Source organism: Canis lupus, chromosome 31 (genome assembly GCF_048164855.1).
Source record: "Canis lupus baileyi chromosome 31, mCanLup2.hap1, whole genome shotgun sequence".
NCBI lineage: Eukaryota > Metazoa > Chordata > Mammalia > Carnivora > Canidae > Canis > Canis lupus.
The window spans coordinates 8,400,654-8,418,840 of record NC_132868.1 but is presented as its reverse complement, the minus strand read 5'-3'; the positions used below and the strand labels follow the sequence as shown (position 1 = coordinate 8,418,840).

The window sequence follows — 18,187 nt, the reverse complement described above, 5'->3', positions numbered from 1 at the left end:
CATAAAAATTTATTTTTAATATTTATTGTCTACAAGTGAATAACTGAACGCTATTCATAACTCAAAGCACTGTGAAACATTAACATATAAAATCAGAGAGAATTCAGATAAAATTCAGAGAGAATTCTGCTGCAGCAGAATTGCAACAAAGTGGTTTATTTGTGAATGCTTCCAGCGATCTTACCATAGTTCAAGTTCAGCTCATGATACTTATTTTGCTCACTGGATTCCAGATGGAATGGAACAAGGGTGGAACACTGGGCTGGGAATCAGGAAACATGACCCAGCATGTGGCCTTGGAAAGTTCACTTGTCTCTGAGTCTTCACCTGGGAGGAAAAGGTAAGGAGAGAGAAGGTAGAGTAGCAGGAAAGGGGGCCAGGGGCATTTGGGCCCCTCCTCCATGTAGTTCACCTGGGCCTTCAGGGCCTGATCTTGTATATATGACTTCCAATTGATGCTGGAGTGTTGCTGTGCACACCCAACTTTATGGCTTTGGAGGATCAGACACCTATAAGAGAACATTTGCTCATGATGAGTTGTGAAAGCCCCTTCTGGCTGTACTGATCTGTGGGTTGTCTCTCTTAATAATCAAATAGGAAATGGGAGCTGTATAAAACCAGATGGTTTGAAATAAATATTAAGTCTATATGTCAAACAAAAATTTTTTTGACAAACAAAAAACAAAAAAAATATTTTTTTTGTCAAATAAAGTTCATAGCGAGAAAGCTTCTTATATCAGTATTTTAATAATTTAATGTTTGTATTGGATCAGTACAATTGCTTAATTATTAGCTTTGGAAAAACAATAAACATGCCCTTAGATTATGAATTTCTCAAATTGGCAGTGTGGATGGATACTACTGAAATGTGCTATAAGGTCTGCTAGAGAAATGCAAATCTAAATTTGTTAATATGAATAGACCCATTATAGAAATGGCCCAGGAGGTTAAAGGCTGAAAGCATGTATATCAAACAGATTGATCCTAAAAACACCAACCCTAATTCTACTAGTAGCATGTTTTGTCCCTAACAAAATTATATTTCCTAAGCAAAATTTATATCAATTAGGGGAGAGCTGTATATTCACTAATCCCTCTGCCATCCACTCTGAAGAGATGGAATCAAAGAAGCAGGATTTTACTTTTCAAAACATTTTCCTTATGAAACTTTCTTATTCTGTAGGTTTCTTTTTCTTTATAGCTGGCAGTTATTGAATTTCTTACTGTATGATAAACTCTTAAACGTGATACAGCTGTCCACAAACCTATCACCTGTCTATGATTACCAGCATTATTGTTTCACACCAGAGGTAATTGATGCTCAGACATAAAGGAAGTCAGTGGCAGAGTTGGGAGTGGAATGTCATGCCTTCTGACTTCAAGGTTCAAACCTACCCCATCTACCCCCTCTCTCCCTCCTCTTACCTCCTACCATCTTGTTCTTGGTTTGCAAACCAGCTCTTATACATGGTTTGCAAAGATGAAAGAAGAGGACCATTCCAGTTGGTAGGTGGCAGGTTTCATAAGCAAGGGAACTTACACAGGGGCTTGTCTTGAGCCAAGACAAGTAGATCCACACATGCACCAGCCAGAATCCTGAAAGTTTATATAGACCCCTTAACAGAGTTGAGTCAGGTATTCAGGACCTTTGGTCCCAACAGCTCATTGCTTCTCAAGGCTATGTCCTTGAAATGGCTGCTGGAATGGGAATAGGGGGCAGAATGAACATTCCAAGGGCAGAGGAGGGGGTTAGGTGTCTCTAGTTGCCCAGGACCCACGGTCACATCCTCTCGGTGACCTCCTCCAACACTTGTTCTTTTCCTCTGCTCTCACAACAACTCTGCAAGGTAAATGGTAAATGCTATTACCTCTATTTTGCAGTTGAGGAAACTGAGCCCTTGTGTGGAGAGGTGACTTGGCTAGGCCACTTAGCTGGTAAGATGCTGAAAAATCTATATTCTGACCTATATCCCAGCTCCGCTAGGCTACTGGCTCTTTGATGTGGGTGCAGACGCCCTGTGCGTGTTGGCCAGGAACACTGGATCCAATGCCATCCTGAACTTTCTGCTCCTTCAGGGCAGAGGCAGAGGGAGTGCTACTTCAACCCTTGCTGTCAATTAAGACCTGAATATATTTTGTTAATAGTTTAATGTTCACATCTTTCTGTACTTTATTTCTTGCAGTGACCTATGTTCCGAAAGTTAAAAAAAAAAAAAAATTAGGAATTCTCAGCTGAGAATTGTGCTGGTCTTAAAATTCATCATCATTTAGAATATCTAAAACCCTTAAAGTGAGGATATGGTAAAATCACTGGGGACAAGCACTGGGGGCCACCCAGTGAGAGGCGAGGAGGGCAAAGGTGGAGAGGCGGACTTACACTCAGGCTAACATGTGGGCCGGTGCACCAGCTCTGATTTGCCTCCTCTTCTAAGCATCACCAGCACCTGCAGGTCATGTGTTGCCTCATGTTGTTTTCTTAAGATTTATTTATTTTAGACAGAGAGAGAGAGAGAGCAAGCAGGGGGACAGGCAGAGGGAGAGGGAGAGAAAATCTCAAGCAGACTCCATGTCGAGTATGGAACCAACTCGCATTTAAGCCCCTGATTCTGAATCCAGGCCCCTGTTCTTCTCCTAGCATTGCTTTAACCTATGTCTTTGTCCCATACTGTCGCTGACCGCACGTGGGCCTTTCATGGCAATTGTCAAGAATATTGTAAAGGATGTTGAATTTAATGACAAATGTAGTCTTTGCAGCAGTGATCACTTTCAAACTTTGGCAGTACATGATCATGGTCTTCAAGGGCTACAACATGGGAAAAGAAAACCAGTGTTTTTTTTAGCTCAACAAAACCCTGAATTTGTTACCAGCACGCAAAATCGGTAACATATGTGACACCTAATGAAGTACACCGTGAACGTGGGTGAGGTATGTATTGAGAGAGATATATATTATTTATTTATTTATTTATTTATTTATTTATTTATTTATTTGAGGAAGGAGGGAGGGAGAGAATCCCAGATTCCACGTTTGGTGCAGAGCCCAAAGCAGGGTTTGATCCCACAACACTGAGACCATGACCTGAGCCGAAAAAATCAAGAGTCAGATGCTTAACTGGCTAAAACACCCAGGCTTCCCTGTGCTATTTATTGGAAGGTGACTTTTTGCTAATTTTACAGAAAATACCAACAGCAGGTTTCTGTGAAACTTCAATAAGCAGAGCATAGGATGCAAATATTGGCGAATATCTTTTGGAAACAATAGGAACTGTATTGTGCTAAATATAATATGTTAAATGAAACAAGTGGCTCCGATCGACTTTTCTTTGGATGACTAAATATTGATTGGTAGACATGGCTAGTGTAAACACAGGATTTTTCTGGACTCTGGTTTCTCTTGAATAACTGGAATTTTCATGCAGAGGATACTTTTCACTTTACGACACAATACCACATGCATCAGATGAGGAAACCAAAGGTCAGACAGACAGGTTAGGCTATTCTCCCATGGTCATAGAGCAAGCAGAGAGTAGGGTGGGGATTTGAACTCAGATCTGCTACTTCTGTAAATGTTTAGCTTTATTGATAATGTAGGGACTGCTGGCTATGAGTCTGAATTCCAGGATACAAGTTATGTCATGCTTTTTGGTTCTTACAACGTAGAGGTTGTTTTAAATGTGACTTGCTTCACATTTTACAAGCTGCAAAACATAAAGAAAAATCAATTAGGAAAACATTCTGTTGATCATAAGGGACGTAGATGAAAAGGCTGTGTATTAGGCCAGCACTCAGCTGAAATGTCTCGGTGTAGGGGTCACACCCCAGCCTTATGCATCTCCCTCTCAATGGTTTACTTAGATTTTAGAATTAGGTTATGAAGAAGTCCCTTAATTATACTCAAATGAATCCTTGACAATGGAATTCTTGACAATGAACTCACATACATGAAAAAATTGCTCTTGATTGACATATCCTAACAACATCTGTGATGTTCTAGAAATGAAAATAATTACTCATTATCTCCTTGTTCTAAATAAATGTTTATTTGAAGCTGCTCTAAATTGGAAGTTTTTTATTGTCATATGCCTACTTCATAAGGCTGCCTGTGAAACCCAAGCCACTCAGGACTATCATGGAAGAGAGAGGCTGTCAGAGACTGCCCTCCATCACTGCACATGGGGGAGCCACTCCCAGGGGCCCTGTAGGGCTTAGCTCCCAGGCTGAATTATTCTGCATTCTTGTAAAATTCAGATGTCAGGGGTGACTGGGTGACTTAGTTAAGCCTCCAACTCTTGATCTCAGCTCAAGCCTTGATCTCAGGGTCATGAGTTCAAGCCCCATGTTGGGCTCCTCACTGGGTGTGGAGCCTACTTAAAAAAAATTTTTTTTTCAGATGTCAGCTATAGTTTCTCAGCCCCATGGTGGGGGAGAATGTGCCATAAATCTCCTGGTCTTCCCCACTGTGCCTGAGCAATTGTATAGCTAAGAGAGGCTAAGCTGCCCATAAGATACCCATGAATTTCAAGGAAACCTTGAGAGTTTAAGAGCTCAGAGTCTCCTTGACCACCTGGAGTTGGCTTCTTTTGTGGACTCTCTGTTCTTACCGTTGACCTCAGCCTTCATCAGATTTCTCCACCTAACCTTCTGTTCTCACTCCTGGCTTGATTTGTTCCCTCCCTTGGGTTTAATTTCCCTGGACCTTTGTGGTGACTGCTCTCTGACCACCACACTTCCTCCCACAGCTTCCTATCCTTTCATGGATGCATGTTGGAGGTCTTCTTCAAAGGACTGACAATGCTTGGTTGCCCATTTTTATTTGAAAGGGAGTTGGTAAAAACCTGATTTGACACACTGTGCGACAATCTCCCTGAAGGGGATTGTCCTGCAGGTGCTTTTGATAGAGACCACATCGTTCTGCTGGAGAACCCACAAATGTGTCTGTGTCTTTCTTCCTGGGCGGTTCAGTTTTTCCAGGAGAAATCTGCTATTCTCTCCCGCCTCTGCCCTAAAGTGGCTGCTGTTACCCTAGGCTCGGTGGGGATAATGACACAGGGACACACATATATATAGTTTCTAGACCTCTGCTGTCCTACATTGGACAACAGGAAGCTACCTAAATTTAAATGGATTAACATGAGTTAACATGAAAATCTTACTTCTTTGCTTACACTAGCCTCATTTCAAGTGTTCAAGAGCCAGAACTTGCTCCTGAGTCATTGGGTAGTTTTCACTTAGAACATACTCATCATTTCATAGTTTATTCCAAGAGAATTATTCCAGAGTTTCACTCCATCTTCAGGAAGCCAACCTGTGCTTAGCTGAGTCTGGTGCCCTGAGAGTAGAATCTCTATGTATCGACCTCTCCAGAAAGAAAACCCCAGCATTTGGCTGGGGTAGAGATGAGGGCTCTCTCTGCCTCTCCCACAGACTGCTATTAGGTGTTCCTCCCTGGGATGGCAGCTGTGTTCCTGGACCTTCGTCATTCTGGGACATGACACTTTGTTCCTCCTGTGTTCCCCCACTGTAGTCTCTTAATTTATACTTTTTTTCATTCTGCTAAGTGAGTTACCACTCATGCGTGCATCTGCTCTCCAGCTCCCAAAACTTGGTTTTCATTCACCGTTATCTCCCCTTCTTCTTGCTTTGTCTTTGTGGCTTCATAAGCTTTTTATTTATCCCTTTATCCTCCTGTGGCAGGGGCTCAGGAGAAACCATGGTTTGTTGCATGGATTCTTCCCACCATGTTTGAACTGGAAGACTTGTCACTTCTTATTACCTGTATCAGAGGCCTTAGGCAACAGAATGACACTAAGGGATATTTTGCCTCTGGCAAAGGAAGGCATAATTACCGTGACTCACAGCTGAAGGCACTGATAGCCGAAGATGTGCAGTAAGTACCACAGCTGTTATGTGGAACAGAAATGAGCCTGAGACCCTAGTTTTCCACCTCCTGGTTTAGATGGCAACTCTCCATCCATGTCATGTGGTTGAACCTGTTTCCAAAGGTTTAGGTGGAATCATCCCCATGATGCACATTATCTCAGGCTGATTAAGTTTTCCTCTTTCATTGAAAATTAATTTCTTTTGGATATAAGTAATTATTGATAACACCAGTCAAATTCTGGTGTTAATAGTATCCCAGAAGAACTAACACTACCCTGATATCCAACCATCAATCCATCCATCCACCATCCATCCATCAATTCAATAAACATTTATGTAGTAGGTTAAGAAGCCAGATCTCTAGTCCAGAATAACAAAAGTTCTAATAATAGCCTAACAATTATTTTTAAATGTTTTAAATTACTTTTGAATTAATAATGCAAAAATTCTTAGAAATATCCTACTTCCCCATATATTTTCACTAATCCTCTGAATTCTTTTATAAAGTTAATGAAAATGATTAGTTTCAATTTTAGACATACAACCTAGATTAACCCCAAACTCCAAAACCATTGGGATCTGAACAGAAATTTTTTCTTCAGAACTTTTCAGCTGCTTTTAGAATCCAGCTTTCCATTCATTCCTTCCAGTGGATGATAACTGCGTTCATCTTGCAACCATATGATTCATTGTCCACCACCTCATTTTCTCTGTCTCATTTCTCCCTCTGAGTGCTTGACACCAGGCAGGCGACTTGCAAACCCCTTTCCAGCCCAACTCCCCTTCCCAGCTCTTTTCCTCATCTTTACCTTCCTCCTGAGCATTTACAGTTAGTTGTTCTGCTCTCCTCCAAGCTCAGCACAATTGAGCTAGCATGCATGTACTTTCCAAGATGCTATTTATCTCTGTTTCCCTAATATCTGTAGGCTTAGCATTTTCTAATTCCCTTTAGATTAGAACTTTGTTATGTTTTCCTCCTTCATCTCACTCTATGTATCCTGTTCTCAAGTCTTATGATCTTCTTCCACTTTTTTATTCCTTCCCACACCATTTCACTGCAGGCATTGTCACGTGTCACTTGCCCTCATGCGACAGCTTCCAAACTATGGTTTCTTGCTCTCCATGGTATACACCAACAGAAGTCTAGCCTTCCTAAATTGATGCTTTATTATATCATCAGTTGACACTAAAATGACTGAGGTTTCCCTATTATTCTAGATGATAAGCATCCAATTCCTATATCTGGCATTCCAGGCTTCTAGTACAAGACTCCATCTCTCCTGACCTCTGTGGAGCTCTTCTCTGGTAAATCACTATCTGAAGTTGCATGCGTTGTCTATGCTTCTGACTTCAATAAATCTCTTTGCCCTATGTAATAGCAATTATCTTCCAAATCTTCCTCCTAACCTCTCCAAGGTTGACGTATCTGTCATGGCTCAAATCAACTGTTCTTCAACTTGGAATTCCACCCGGTGGCTCCATGATGGCTTCCAGCTCATCATGTTTACCTCCTCTCTGGACTCAGAACAAGTATTCCTTTATCTTCCTCTGCATCACTTTGGTCTTTTGCATTTCTACCCTTCTTTCTGTTGTTACACTGTTTGATTCTGAATTTCTCTTTGCCCAGGAATCATGGACTACATTTTAAATCCTTGGGACTCCAAATGAAGATTTATATATCTGTGCTTGTCCTCAGGCAAATGAAGTTCATTGGACAGGCGAGTATTTACTGGCAGGCTTGGGCAGCACCAAATGAATCAAGTATACCACCTAATAAAAAAGTCAATAAATTCTTCACTTTATCTAAAATATAGCTAGAAAAAAGTTAACAGAAAAAAGAAAAAGAAAAATGTTAACAGAAATAGTGGTGAGGTTTAGTGCTGCAAGCCTCTAAATTTTACTCATACCCTAAAACATACATCTCTTTGGTATGTGACTAAATGTAAAATACTGGCAAGATCTTGAGATCAGTAGAGTTAATATGAATCTTGTAGATTGGCCTAAATCCATAAATTGAGGTGGCATATTCATAGAATTAACCAAATAGGATTATTTTCCCCACAAAACAAAAGCCTGCAAAATTTAGTTTGCCTGGATTTTTCTTACCTATGATGAACAAATGCAGTAAGATGATTGATGTCCTATTTTTATTATTCTGTTTGAAGTGCTTCATTCTTTATAGGTACTAACTAAACCAATGCCTGTGGCATTTGATATTAGCTTCCATTTTTAGCCATGCTAGACCTCATTGGTTTGAAAGTGAAATGAAATCATTAACAGTGTTTGCATGAATAATGGAAAACTTCATTTCCTTCACGGAAAATTGCAATATTTAGTTTTTCAGAAGTCAAAGTTCCTTTCCTGCTGGGGAGTCAGCTTGTGCCACCTGCCCTCCTTTCAAGTCTCTCTGCGTTGATGCTACTTTTCACCGGCAATTCCTGTGGCTTGGAGACCAAGGGATATTCCATTAAATTTCTTCCATAGCTAGCACTTAGGTGTGAAGGAGAAAATTAATAACCAGAAGAGGACTTAGGTGTATTTATAGTTTGTTGTAACTTCCCTCCTCACCTGAAACCGATTGGCTCTAGGGTACATAATGTAAAAGACATGACAAGTCAGTGATTTTAGGTCTGTCCTGATAGAGTTCTCTGGAAATAAGGTTGGAAGTGAGTAGGCAAAGAGAAGCAAAACAAAAACTGATGGACTTGGTCTGAAAGCCAACAGATTCAGGGCAGAGGGAGGGTAGGCCCTGTCATTCCTTCCATCGTGATGTCATACTTCTCTGTACCACATCTCTTCCCCCAAGCCAAGAATTTCTTTTACCAAAATGAAGCCCATCAATGCAACTTTTGACTGCATATTCCTTTTTGTGAACTTCTGGGGGACTATGCTTTGCCATGTTCCTTTCCCCTAAATTTGCCATATCCTTTCTCTGAATCAGAAAGGAGTTCTGAAATGTAGCTCACATTCTGGTTGTGTTACTCAGGTGGTGATAATAAGAGTACTGTGTTAACAGGCAGGTTACATAACTTGGTGTTTTGTTTCTGCATAATTAATGCCTCAAACATCCCCAGAGAGAGCTGTTCTAAATTAAGGTTCGACCTGGAGCACTCTGGCCCTTTCTGTGCCTTAACCATTAGGATTCCACATGTTTGCACAGAATATGAAGATCATAGAGAATACTCACATGGGGAATTTGCATGAGAATAGGGTTTATTTAGTCCAGTAAATGAAAAAGAAGCAGATGAGTAGGCTTCAAGCTTGCAAAGAACTTTGCTATGAGCCTCATGTCTTGGCTCAGTGTGGTTAAGGCACTTTCAAGAAGCCCTCCTTCTGTGCTTCCCTATCATTTTGAACTGCTTCTACTGGCCTATGCCAACAAAACACTGGAAACCAAGTTGAGAAGTGGCCAATCCCGGAGCTGCAGTCTGAGGGCTACTTGTCAGCAGGAAGCATCTTTATGTTCACATTGTGCATAGTGAAGCATTTGCTTTTCAAATCTTACCCAATCAGGGCACCTGGTGGCTCAGTGGTTGAGTGTCTGCCTTCAGCTCAGGGCATGATCCACGAATCCTCCCTGTGGGGATCCTGCTTCTCCCCCTGCCTATGTCCCTTCCTCTCTGTATGTGTCTCTCATGAATAAATAAATAAAATTTTAAAAAATCTTATCCAATCAAAGAGGACTTTTCTCTTTCCTGGCCAGAAGTAGTAGGCACCTGGTGGGAAACACACTAATTGGACATAGACACCAAAGATTTGGACAAAGAGAGAATTCAGTTGGGACAGATATCTCACTGTGTTTTGGGGAGCAAACCATTTCATGCAGCAGCAGATTTGGGGCTGAATCAATTCTGTGGGACTTTGAGCAAGACTGGATTTTTCTGAAAATGGTAATGAACATCCAGAGAGGAGGACATAGCACTGGAAAAGCCATAGTGAGTGGGATAAGAGCTGTGGGAGGCACAAGAGTGGGCAGCGGATGCAGGTCCAGATATGAAGATTAGTGTGGAATGGTCCACAAAAGAGAGAATGAGGGTTTTACTCTAATTCCCCAATAACAAGAAATTGGAAGTCTATGTGTTGTTATTGATAGTTTGTGGTGTTTGATGCTATTCAAGATATTTAGGGTAAACCACTGACTTTACTAGTTGCATAATGTGGCTTGTCATTTACCATGAAGCTTTTTATGGTCACTGGGTGAGGAAGTGCAGATATTGGTACACACAGTTTCTCCCCCACCTGACACTTGCCCCTGGTTTCATAGAGAAGCAATCAGAGAATTCCATCACTATCTCCCCACCAATTCTGCCAGTGGCTTTGGTCTATATCCATAAACTCTGCTGTCTCTCCTGTGACAAGGAATGGATTCTCCTTATCCTGGCAAAGGCCAGCTCTCCCCCTGTGTACTAGACTGCCCCATTTCTCATCTGTTCTGGAGTTTGGCTCCTGAAATTCTCCTTTTAAATCTTATATAATCAAATTTTAATTTTGACAAGGGCATTTGCATCAGCATTTGAAAATGCTGTATTTTCTCTCTTTAAAACATCCTTCCCATGGCATAATTATCCCTTCAGCCATTTCACCCTGACCCTTGAAAGCAAATTTCCTGAGAGGACTTCTCTTTTTTTGTCTTCACTTTCTCAGCTCTTTTCTCATATGAGTGTATTTCAAGCAAGGCTTTGACCCAACAATCCCACTGGAACCACCATTATCAAGGCCCCTAACAACTGTCACTTTCTCCAATCCAATGGCCCATTCCAGCTCTCAGTGCCATATGGTAGACTCTATGTGCACTAATGTGCTAATGTAGTGTATGAATCATGAAATGTATCCCAAAAGAGATATGAAAAATCTTACATTAAAGATAAAATGAATAACACTTAAATTTTTCATAAATCTCCAACACTTCAAACTATCTTTTGCTTATATTTCAAAGCACAGTATGATTGCTAATGTGGGTCTATAAAATGTAATTCTGCACTATTAATAGTCTTCTGACAATTTTGAATGTTTTGGGCTAACTCTTGTCAAACCCAATTAGACCACTATCCTTTGCCTCTTTTGAAGGCTAAAGAAGACTCTGGAAACTCTGCCCTCCCCTGTTGGTCACCTGTGCTTGCACTGTGAGCTTTATGTTCCATAATTACTTTCTTTCCTGGGATCCTTTAAAGCCAGCTGTGCATTTTGTGGGGATTTACGTAGTTGAGATTTGATTATACCCATAAATATTTACTGCCATATGTAAATTGGCCACACATATGGCATCCATGGCAGCATTCGTTGAGGGTGAGCAATGGAGTGTAGAAAACCTGTCATGGGTTAACCCATCAGAGGTTAACTTGTCATGGTGAGGACCCCATTGCATTTGCCTGTTATAGTGGCTACCTGATATTGGGCCAAACAAGAGCACAAATGTCAATCCACACACTCGATATTATTCAGGCCAATTTTTTTTCTTTTTGAAAAATATAAATATATACTACACAAATAGAAATAATAAGGTTTCTTCTTTACTACAGTGTCCCATGGCACAATCCCCTTTGCTGAGTCTCTGCTTGGCAGAGCACTGCTCTGAATGGCACAATGCGTGGACGCACCCCTTCTCATCCCCCAGTACTGAGTGGGGATGCCAGGGTTTGAATGTAGGAACTATGGTTGTGATAGTCCCATAGGTAATCTAATAGGTGTGAACATTAGTATTGTACCAATCATTGTCTTCAATAGGCGACCTTCTCTCATTTTTTTCATAATACCTTGCGTATTATTGCTGCTAGGGCAATGTGACAAAACACCACATATTGGGTGGCTTAAAACATAGGAAGTTATTTTCTCACATTTCAGGAGGCTATAAGTACAAGAACAAGGTCATCAAGGATGGTTTCTGGGGAAAGCCAGCTTCCCAGCTTGCAAATGACTGACTCTTGCTGTGTCCTCAGATCTCTGTGTCTCTTTCTCTTCTTATAAGGACATGAGTCCTATCAGAGTAAGGTCCCAGCCTTATGACCTCATTTATCCTTAATTACCTCCTTCTAAACCCTATCTCTAAATATAGAGATTTAGATTAAGGGGATTAAGGGGACTAAGGGGATTAAGGGTTCAATATATAAATTTTGGAGGAACACCATTCAGTCCATAATATCCAATGACAGTTAATTTTACATGTCAACTTGGCTAAGTTAGGCACTCAACTGTTTGGATAAATGCTTATATAGATGTTGACGTGAAGGTATTTTGTTTTTGTTTTTGTTTTGTTTTGTTTTTTGGCATTTTGTTGATGCTATTAGCATCTACAATCAGTTGACTTCAAGTAAAGGCAATTACCCTGGATAATGTGGGTGGACCTCATCTAGTCATTTGAAAATCTTAAGAGCAAAAACCAAGGTTTCCTGGAGAAGAAGAAATTCTACCTCAAGTCTGTAACATGGAAATTCTGCCTGAATGTCCAGCCTGCCTGTCTGGGCCCCAAACTTTGGACATGCCAGCCTCCACGATCCCATGAGTCAGTTCCTTAGAAAATTTATATCCATCCTTATTGGTTTGGCTCCTTCGGAGAGCCCTGTCTGACACACACTTTTCTTATTTTAAGAGTAACACATATTAAATTGATAAATTTCATAATATATATAAATAAGTGGAAAGTATAAGCTAAAAACCATTATAATTCTAATGTGCAAAGACATACCTATCCTTCCATTGTGCTTTCTGTTGTGCTTTCCTCCATTAACATAATAAAATGCCCATGAAGCAAGAGGTTGCGATTATTTATGTTTGTCTTTACTGCTATACTATAAGCCCCCCAAGAAAAACACTCCCTGTTATGTTTTGTTTTGTTTTGTTTTTACCTCATTGCCTAATATACTATTTAGCAAACTGTGGACCACTAGTAAACATTTTTGAATTAGTGGCTGAGTAAATAGGAGAAGAGATGGGAAAACAGGTAGGCTATTAGACGTGTGGCTTAGACTTACAAACATTAATTTGGAGAAAATTCAAGACTAGGGTTATGAGTCAATAAAGGAAATGGGAGGGGGAGTTGTCTACCAGAAGAAGGACTGCTCTGTTACACATCATAGTGGTAGAGTGGATTATGCTGGCACCAGGAGAAAGGACTGAGCAATTCTTTACAATGGGTATCAGCTCCATCTGTAGAAGATGAGCACTGGTCTAGCATGGCACAGCACACGTAGGGCACAAGGACATGAATGATATCATTTGAAGGTACTGACACTGTTCGATGCAGGTTAGCTTAAAAAACATAAAGGCAAGAGGAGTCAAATGATTAGCTAAGTCCAAAAAACCCCAAATGTACTGGGAGGAAGAGAGGAAAAGAGGAAGGAGTTGGGTTTGTGGTATCTCAAATTTCCTATTTTCAGATGTGAAGAATTTCCAAATGATAACCAGATCCAGGATGCAGGAACCAACCACTGTGGTAAAATAGAAAAGAAGTTTAAAGAAACTGAAAGGTGAAACAATATGCTTTGAGATGAGCATATTGGATGGACTTTCCCAATTGCACTGATGTTGCACAGGAAGCAATTGTATTTAGGGAGGAAAAAATGAGCGTGAGCCTACTAACATTGAGGTCTTCACTGAATTTTGGAATGAGCCAGAAAGACAGAGAGATGATGGGAAGGGGGGGGGGTAGTGGGTAACAGAGACGGATGGTGGCCTGGGAATTTTTCAATGTGGTGAAAGGAAAAGTCAAGAGAATGAGCTCTGTCCCTGAGGTGTTTGGAGTGAGCAACCTGGAGCACTGAGAAGACACAGCCTTCTGCATAGAACCAGTTTAGTATAAAATAGTGTGATTGTTCACTGGAAATTCCTCCTGTTATTAAATATTACTCTGAAAGTTTGGATCACAAGAAATTTAAGGGTTTGTCTTCTTTTCTTTTCTTTTTAGTGAATTGAGGAAGTCAGATGCTATTTGGACCTTTCTAGTTTGGATAGAGAGACACCACATTCAAAGTATGGGAGTCAGATTTAGGACTTTGGATATCCAGGGGAGTGTGCTAAAACTTAGAAAAGAAAGACCAAAGGAAGGTGAAAGAGAATGGAAAGAAATCTCCACTTCCTTTCCCGTAGCCTGGGATTAACCAGGCAGGGTTTTGTCCACAGGTTCTCTCTCTGGCAGCCCATGCGGTTTATCCTTTGGTACGACATGCTTTACCAAAAATCTACATTTTTCCTGGGACTCTTAAGATTACTAAATTTCATGATAATTTTGGTCAGTGAACTCATAAAACAGGCTAATTTTAACATTTGTAATTTTTTTTCAAAAGAGTCTATATTTAGCTAACTCAGTCATAAATCTATTTAGAAAAAAGTCCAATTTTATTTCTTTATTTCAGTAATTTCTGAAAAGCCAATTTATAATAGGAATTTTTTCCTTAAGGGAAAGAAAGAACCTCTCCCTGCAGTCAATCAGCCTCTTTGTCCTATACTTGGTGTTTCTGACAGTGATTTTTTGGGTTTATAATCTGCTACTTATAGAGTGGTCCAGGGGATCCCTGGGTGGCTCAGCGGTTTAGCACCTGTCCTTGGCCCAGGGTGCGATCCTGGAGTCCTGGGATCAAGTCCCACGTCGGGCTCCCAGCATGGTGCCTGCTTCTCCCTACTCCTATGTCTCTGCCTCTCTCTCTCTCTCTCTCTCTCTCTATCATAAATAAATAAATAAATAAATAAATAAATAAATAAATAAATAAATATTAAAAAAAATAAAGTGGTCCAATTGGAAGTCTATGAATTGGATGTTGGTTTTACGGCTTAGCACACCATAGTCAGTACTGGGCAGAAGGAAAGGAAATAATTTTTTATATTATTTGTGTATTAGAGCCTATTGAGTTTATTTGCATCACTTTGTAAGGAGACATGGATGAATCTGGAAAACTTAGTTTGGTTCCTAAAGTGCTTCAATAAGCAAATCTTGTTTTTTATTTTGAATTCCTTTGGAGAAAACTCTGAATAACCTACACGTTGACATTTTGTATGATCATGATACTTTCTTAGACATCTAGACTACAGGAGTTGATCTTAAGAGTTCAGAGTCTTTCTATAAATGACGTGTTAGAAAGTAAAAGAGCAACAGATTTTATTTTCCCCATTTTAGACCCTAGAGAAAGTTGACATTCAAGGAACTTAAATGTCATTCTGAAGCCTAGGTGTGCTGATTCTACTTCTATGCTTTGGCTATGAATCCAGATGGTCTCTCTGAAACAAAGCCTTACAGATGGTGATGGAAATTTAGATTCCTAGGATCTTCCTGCAGGAAATTCCTTGGTTCAGAATTCAGTTGCTCTTTTTTTCCATCAGATTCTTATCATCCTGCATACATTATTCTTTCTTTTAAGATACCCAAGGAAAGAAAACATTTTTGTGCAATGGCCTTTTAATTTTATCAGGTGTTTTTGTAGCTCTTGTCTGGAATGCTGCTGCTCTACTATGTCCATGAGTGAAAGGTGTAACTGCTCCTTTAAATGCATATGGACCTAGTACTTGAAATGTATATGAAGGCTGTTTCCCTCAATAAATGTTAAGCACAATCATTTCAACTGATTGCTAAATTCCAAATGGGGACAGTGCATTGGCTTCCTTGGTGTCACTACTATAAGTGAATTTAAATAATTGTCTTTCTATTACTGTTCTAATAGCAACTGTGCAATAAAAATTGAAAAAAAAATCACCCCATACTGGTATCAGTGCATATTACATTATTTTACTTATTTACTCTGCATTTTACTTTAATGTATAAAATGAAAATTTCCTCATATTTACTCTACGAGGAAATAAACTAAATATTTGGATAAGCCTAGAATAGTCTAGGTAATTTGATGATTTATATTTTTAAAGATCCTTTTCAAGTCAAACAAATGGAAAGTAATGTCCTGATTCTACTTCATAATGTATTAAACTAGAAACTCTGTTTCTAAATCACACAGAAGCTGACTTCTTAGAATGAACCCAGGCTGTAATTTTATCTGTTCAGCTATGTCAACCTTTCTTGTCGGGCTGACTATGGTTGTGAAGGTCAAGGAGAGGGAAGGTCAAACAGCAAAACGAAATGATTGACAATTCATAGATACTCTGTTGAATTTTCTCTGCATGTGGCACAGCCTGACATGTCCTCATAAAAGTGATTCATGCCTTAATAACCTCCTTTAAAAATATTTTGCCTCTTTGTGTGGTCACGAGTGAGCCTCTGATTTAAAATTTTATACCCTTGCTGATTCTTATCCCTTTAAAAAAAAATAGGCAAATGATGATAGCTCAGTTTTCTAAAGCACATTTGGCTTTCAAGTATCTTATTTTTAATAAATCATTTTATTCTTTTAAGATCAGAAGTGAATACATGTAGCAAATCCTTACTAGTTCAGATCACCTTAACTTGAATTTTGAGTACTAGTAGAAAAGGATTACATAGATGCTTATACTATTAAGGATAGAAAAGTTAGTTAAATAGCTTAACAACTGCGACAGTACTTCGGAAGGCATATTTAATTTACTTGATAAAATAAACTGTCCTCATGTTCTGGGGAGACATGCATTTACACACTCCAGATCAATTCCAACAAAACAAAATTTTCTTTTCAAAAATTTTTATAAGAATCAATTCAGATCATTCTTCTACCCTCTTCGGAGACTCAGTAAAGTTTTCAGTGCAATCCTGAAAGGAATCGTTGTCAACCAGAGCATTCCTTGCCACTTTCCTGGTAGTTTGGCTCTGCTTTAAATCATTAAGCACAGAAAGGCCAGAATCCTCTTAAAAATAATCCTTGAAAGGGCTGGCAGAGACCTGTGAATTTGGAAATACACTGGGATAGAGCCAAAGTTTAGAAAAGATTAGAATGTGAGGAAAGGGTTTTAAATTTGGGAACCCGTATGTGGTATCTTTGCCTGCAATTAGGGAAATTTCTTGATAAGTCTTACATCTATTTTCAACCCAATTTTACTATTACACTGGGAAAAAAGCCACGACTGAAATGAGAGGATTTCTTTTTTCCCTGCACAGAATCAGTGTTTTCTAACTGGTAATATTCTGAAGACTGTTCTTTTTCCCTTGCTATTTCCAGCAGAAGCAATCTTTGTGGTCAGTTGGTTAATAAGGACAGCGTTTCCAGGTGGGAAATAAATTCTGAAAGAAGACATGTTTTGAATCCTCAGGATCTTTTCATTGAGCTAAGTCATCATGGTGTTTGAAGAATGCAAACCCTTAGCTCTGTGCATAGTGCCATATTCTGTTGTGCTGTGTGATATCGCCTCATAAATATTGTCACGATCTTTACCTTTTATAATTTTTTTTTTTATGATAGTCACAGAGAGAGAGAGAGAGAGGCAGAGACACAGGCAGAGGGAGAAGCAGGCTCCATGCACCGGAACCCGACGTGGGATTCGATCCTGGGTCTCCAGGATCGTGCCCTGGGCCAAAGGCAGGCGCCAAACCGCTGCGCCACCCAGGGATACCTTTTAGTCCTCACGTAGGATGTCTCTGTCCACTTATACTTCCAAACCCTTGGCTCATTTGCTAGAGTTGCTGATGGCATTTTGTAATTGTTTGACAATTCAGACCTATGGGGAATAGAGCACACATAAGAAGAACTCAGAATCCCAGGGGCATGTCCCTCCACTGGATAACAAAATAGGGATGCATGAGTTAGTAGCTGTCTCCAGTGGATATCGTTAAAAAGACAGGGAGCAGGAGAATAATTAAAGTCTGCCAAAAAAACATCTGGTAATAGTGCTTTATGACTTTCTCCTCTGAAGAGTGCAACTTTCCAACTATAGACCATCTAAGAAACCTCAATTTATGTTAATTTCCCACTATCTGCCTCCAGCTTCCGATCCACAATGCATTCGTGAATAGCAGAGTACAGTAGATCATCATTCTTAAGGGTATAATCGATTTTTCCTGTTCTAAACTTGGCGTAGAGAACCTAGTTTCCGTCTCCTGATGCTTCACTGTTGAATAACGGTGCTCTGCCTACCTTATAAAACACCTTGTGCCTGGTAGCTTGGAAGCAGAAAATGACAATAACGACACTTCAAAGGTGACAGGTGGCTCCCCAGAGAAGACAGGTACAGTGGGCGCAGAATGAATATGTGCAGAAACTTGGGGTGTTACTGCGAGGAAGAGAGGAAAAACAATGCCCAATGTGGGAAGGAAATGCTAAGAGCAAGAAGAAAGAAATGCAGGCTGCCTCACCATAAGCCTTCATGGGATGAGAGCAAGCATGAGTTCAGAAAAAATTATGTTGGGGGCCTGGGGCTGCCTGGTGAAATGGTCTTCCAGATTGTCTCTGAGAACTACCTCAGG

At 40.0% G+C, this 18,187-nt stretch overlaps 1 long non-coding RNA gene across 3 annotated transcripts in view; it reads left to right on the top strand.

Annotated features, from left to right (window-relative positions):
- Nucleotides 1–214: 214 nt before the first annotated feature.
- Nucleotides 215–18,187, top strand: part of LOC140621937 (uncharacterized) — a 56,440-nt gene continuing 38,467 nt past the window's right edge. For 2 of the 3 annotated variants that reach the window (XR_012021678.1, XR_012021676.1), the window contains exon 1: nt 222–340. This is a non-coding gene — a long non-coding RNA (uncharacterized lncRNA). Of the gene's footprint in view, nt 341–18,187 lie in introns of all 3 variants that reach the window. The other variant, XR_012021677.1, reaches the window with a different exon arrangement.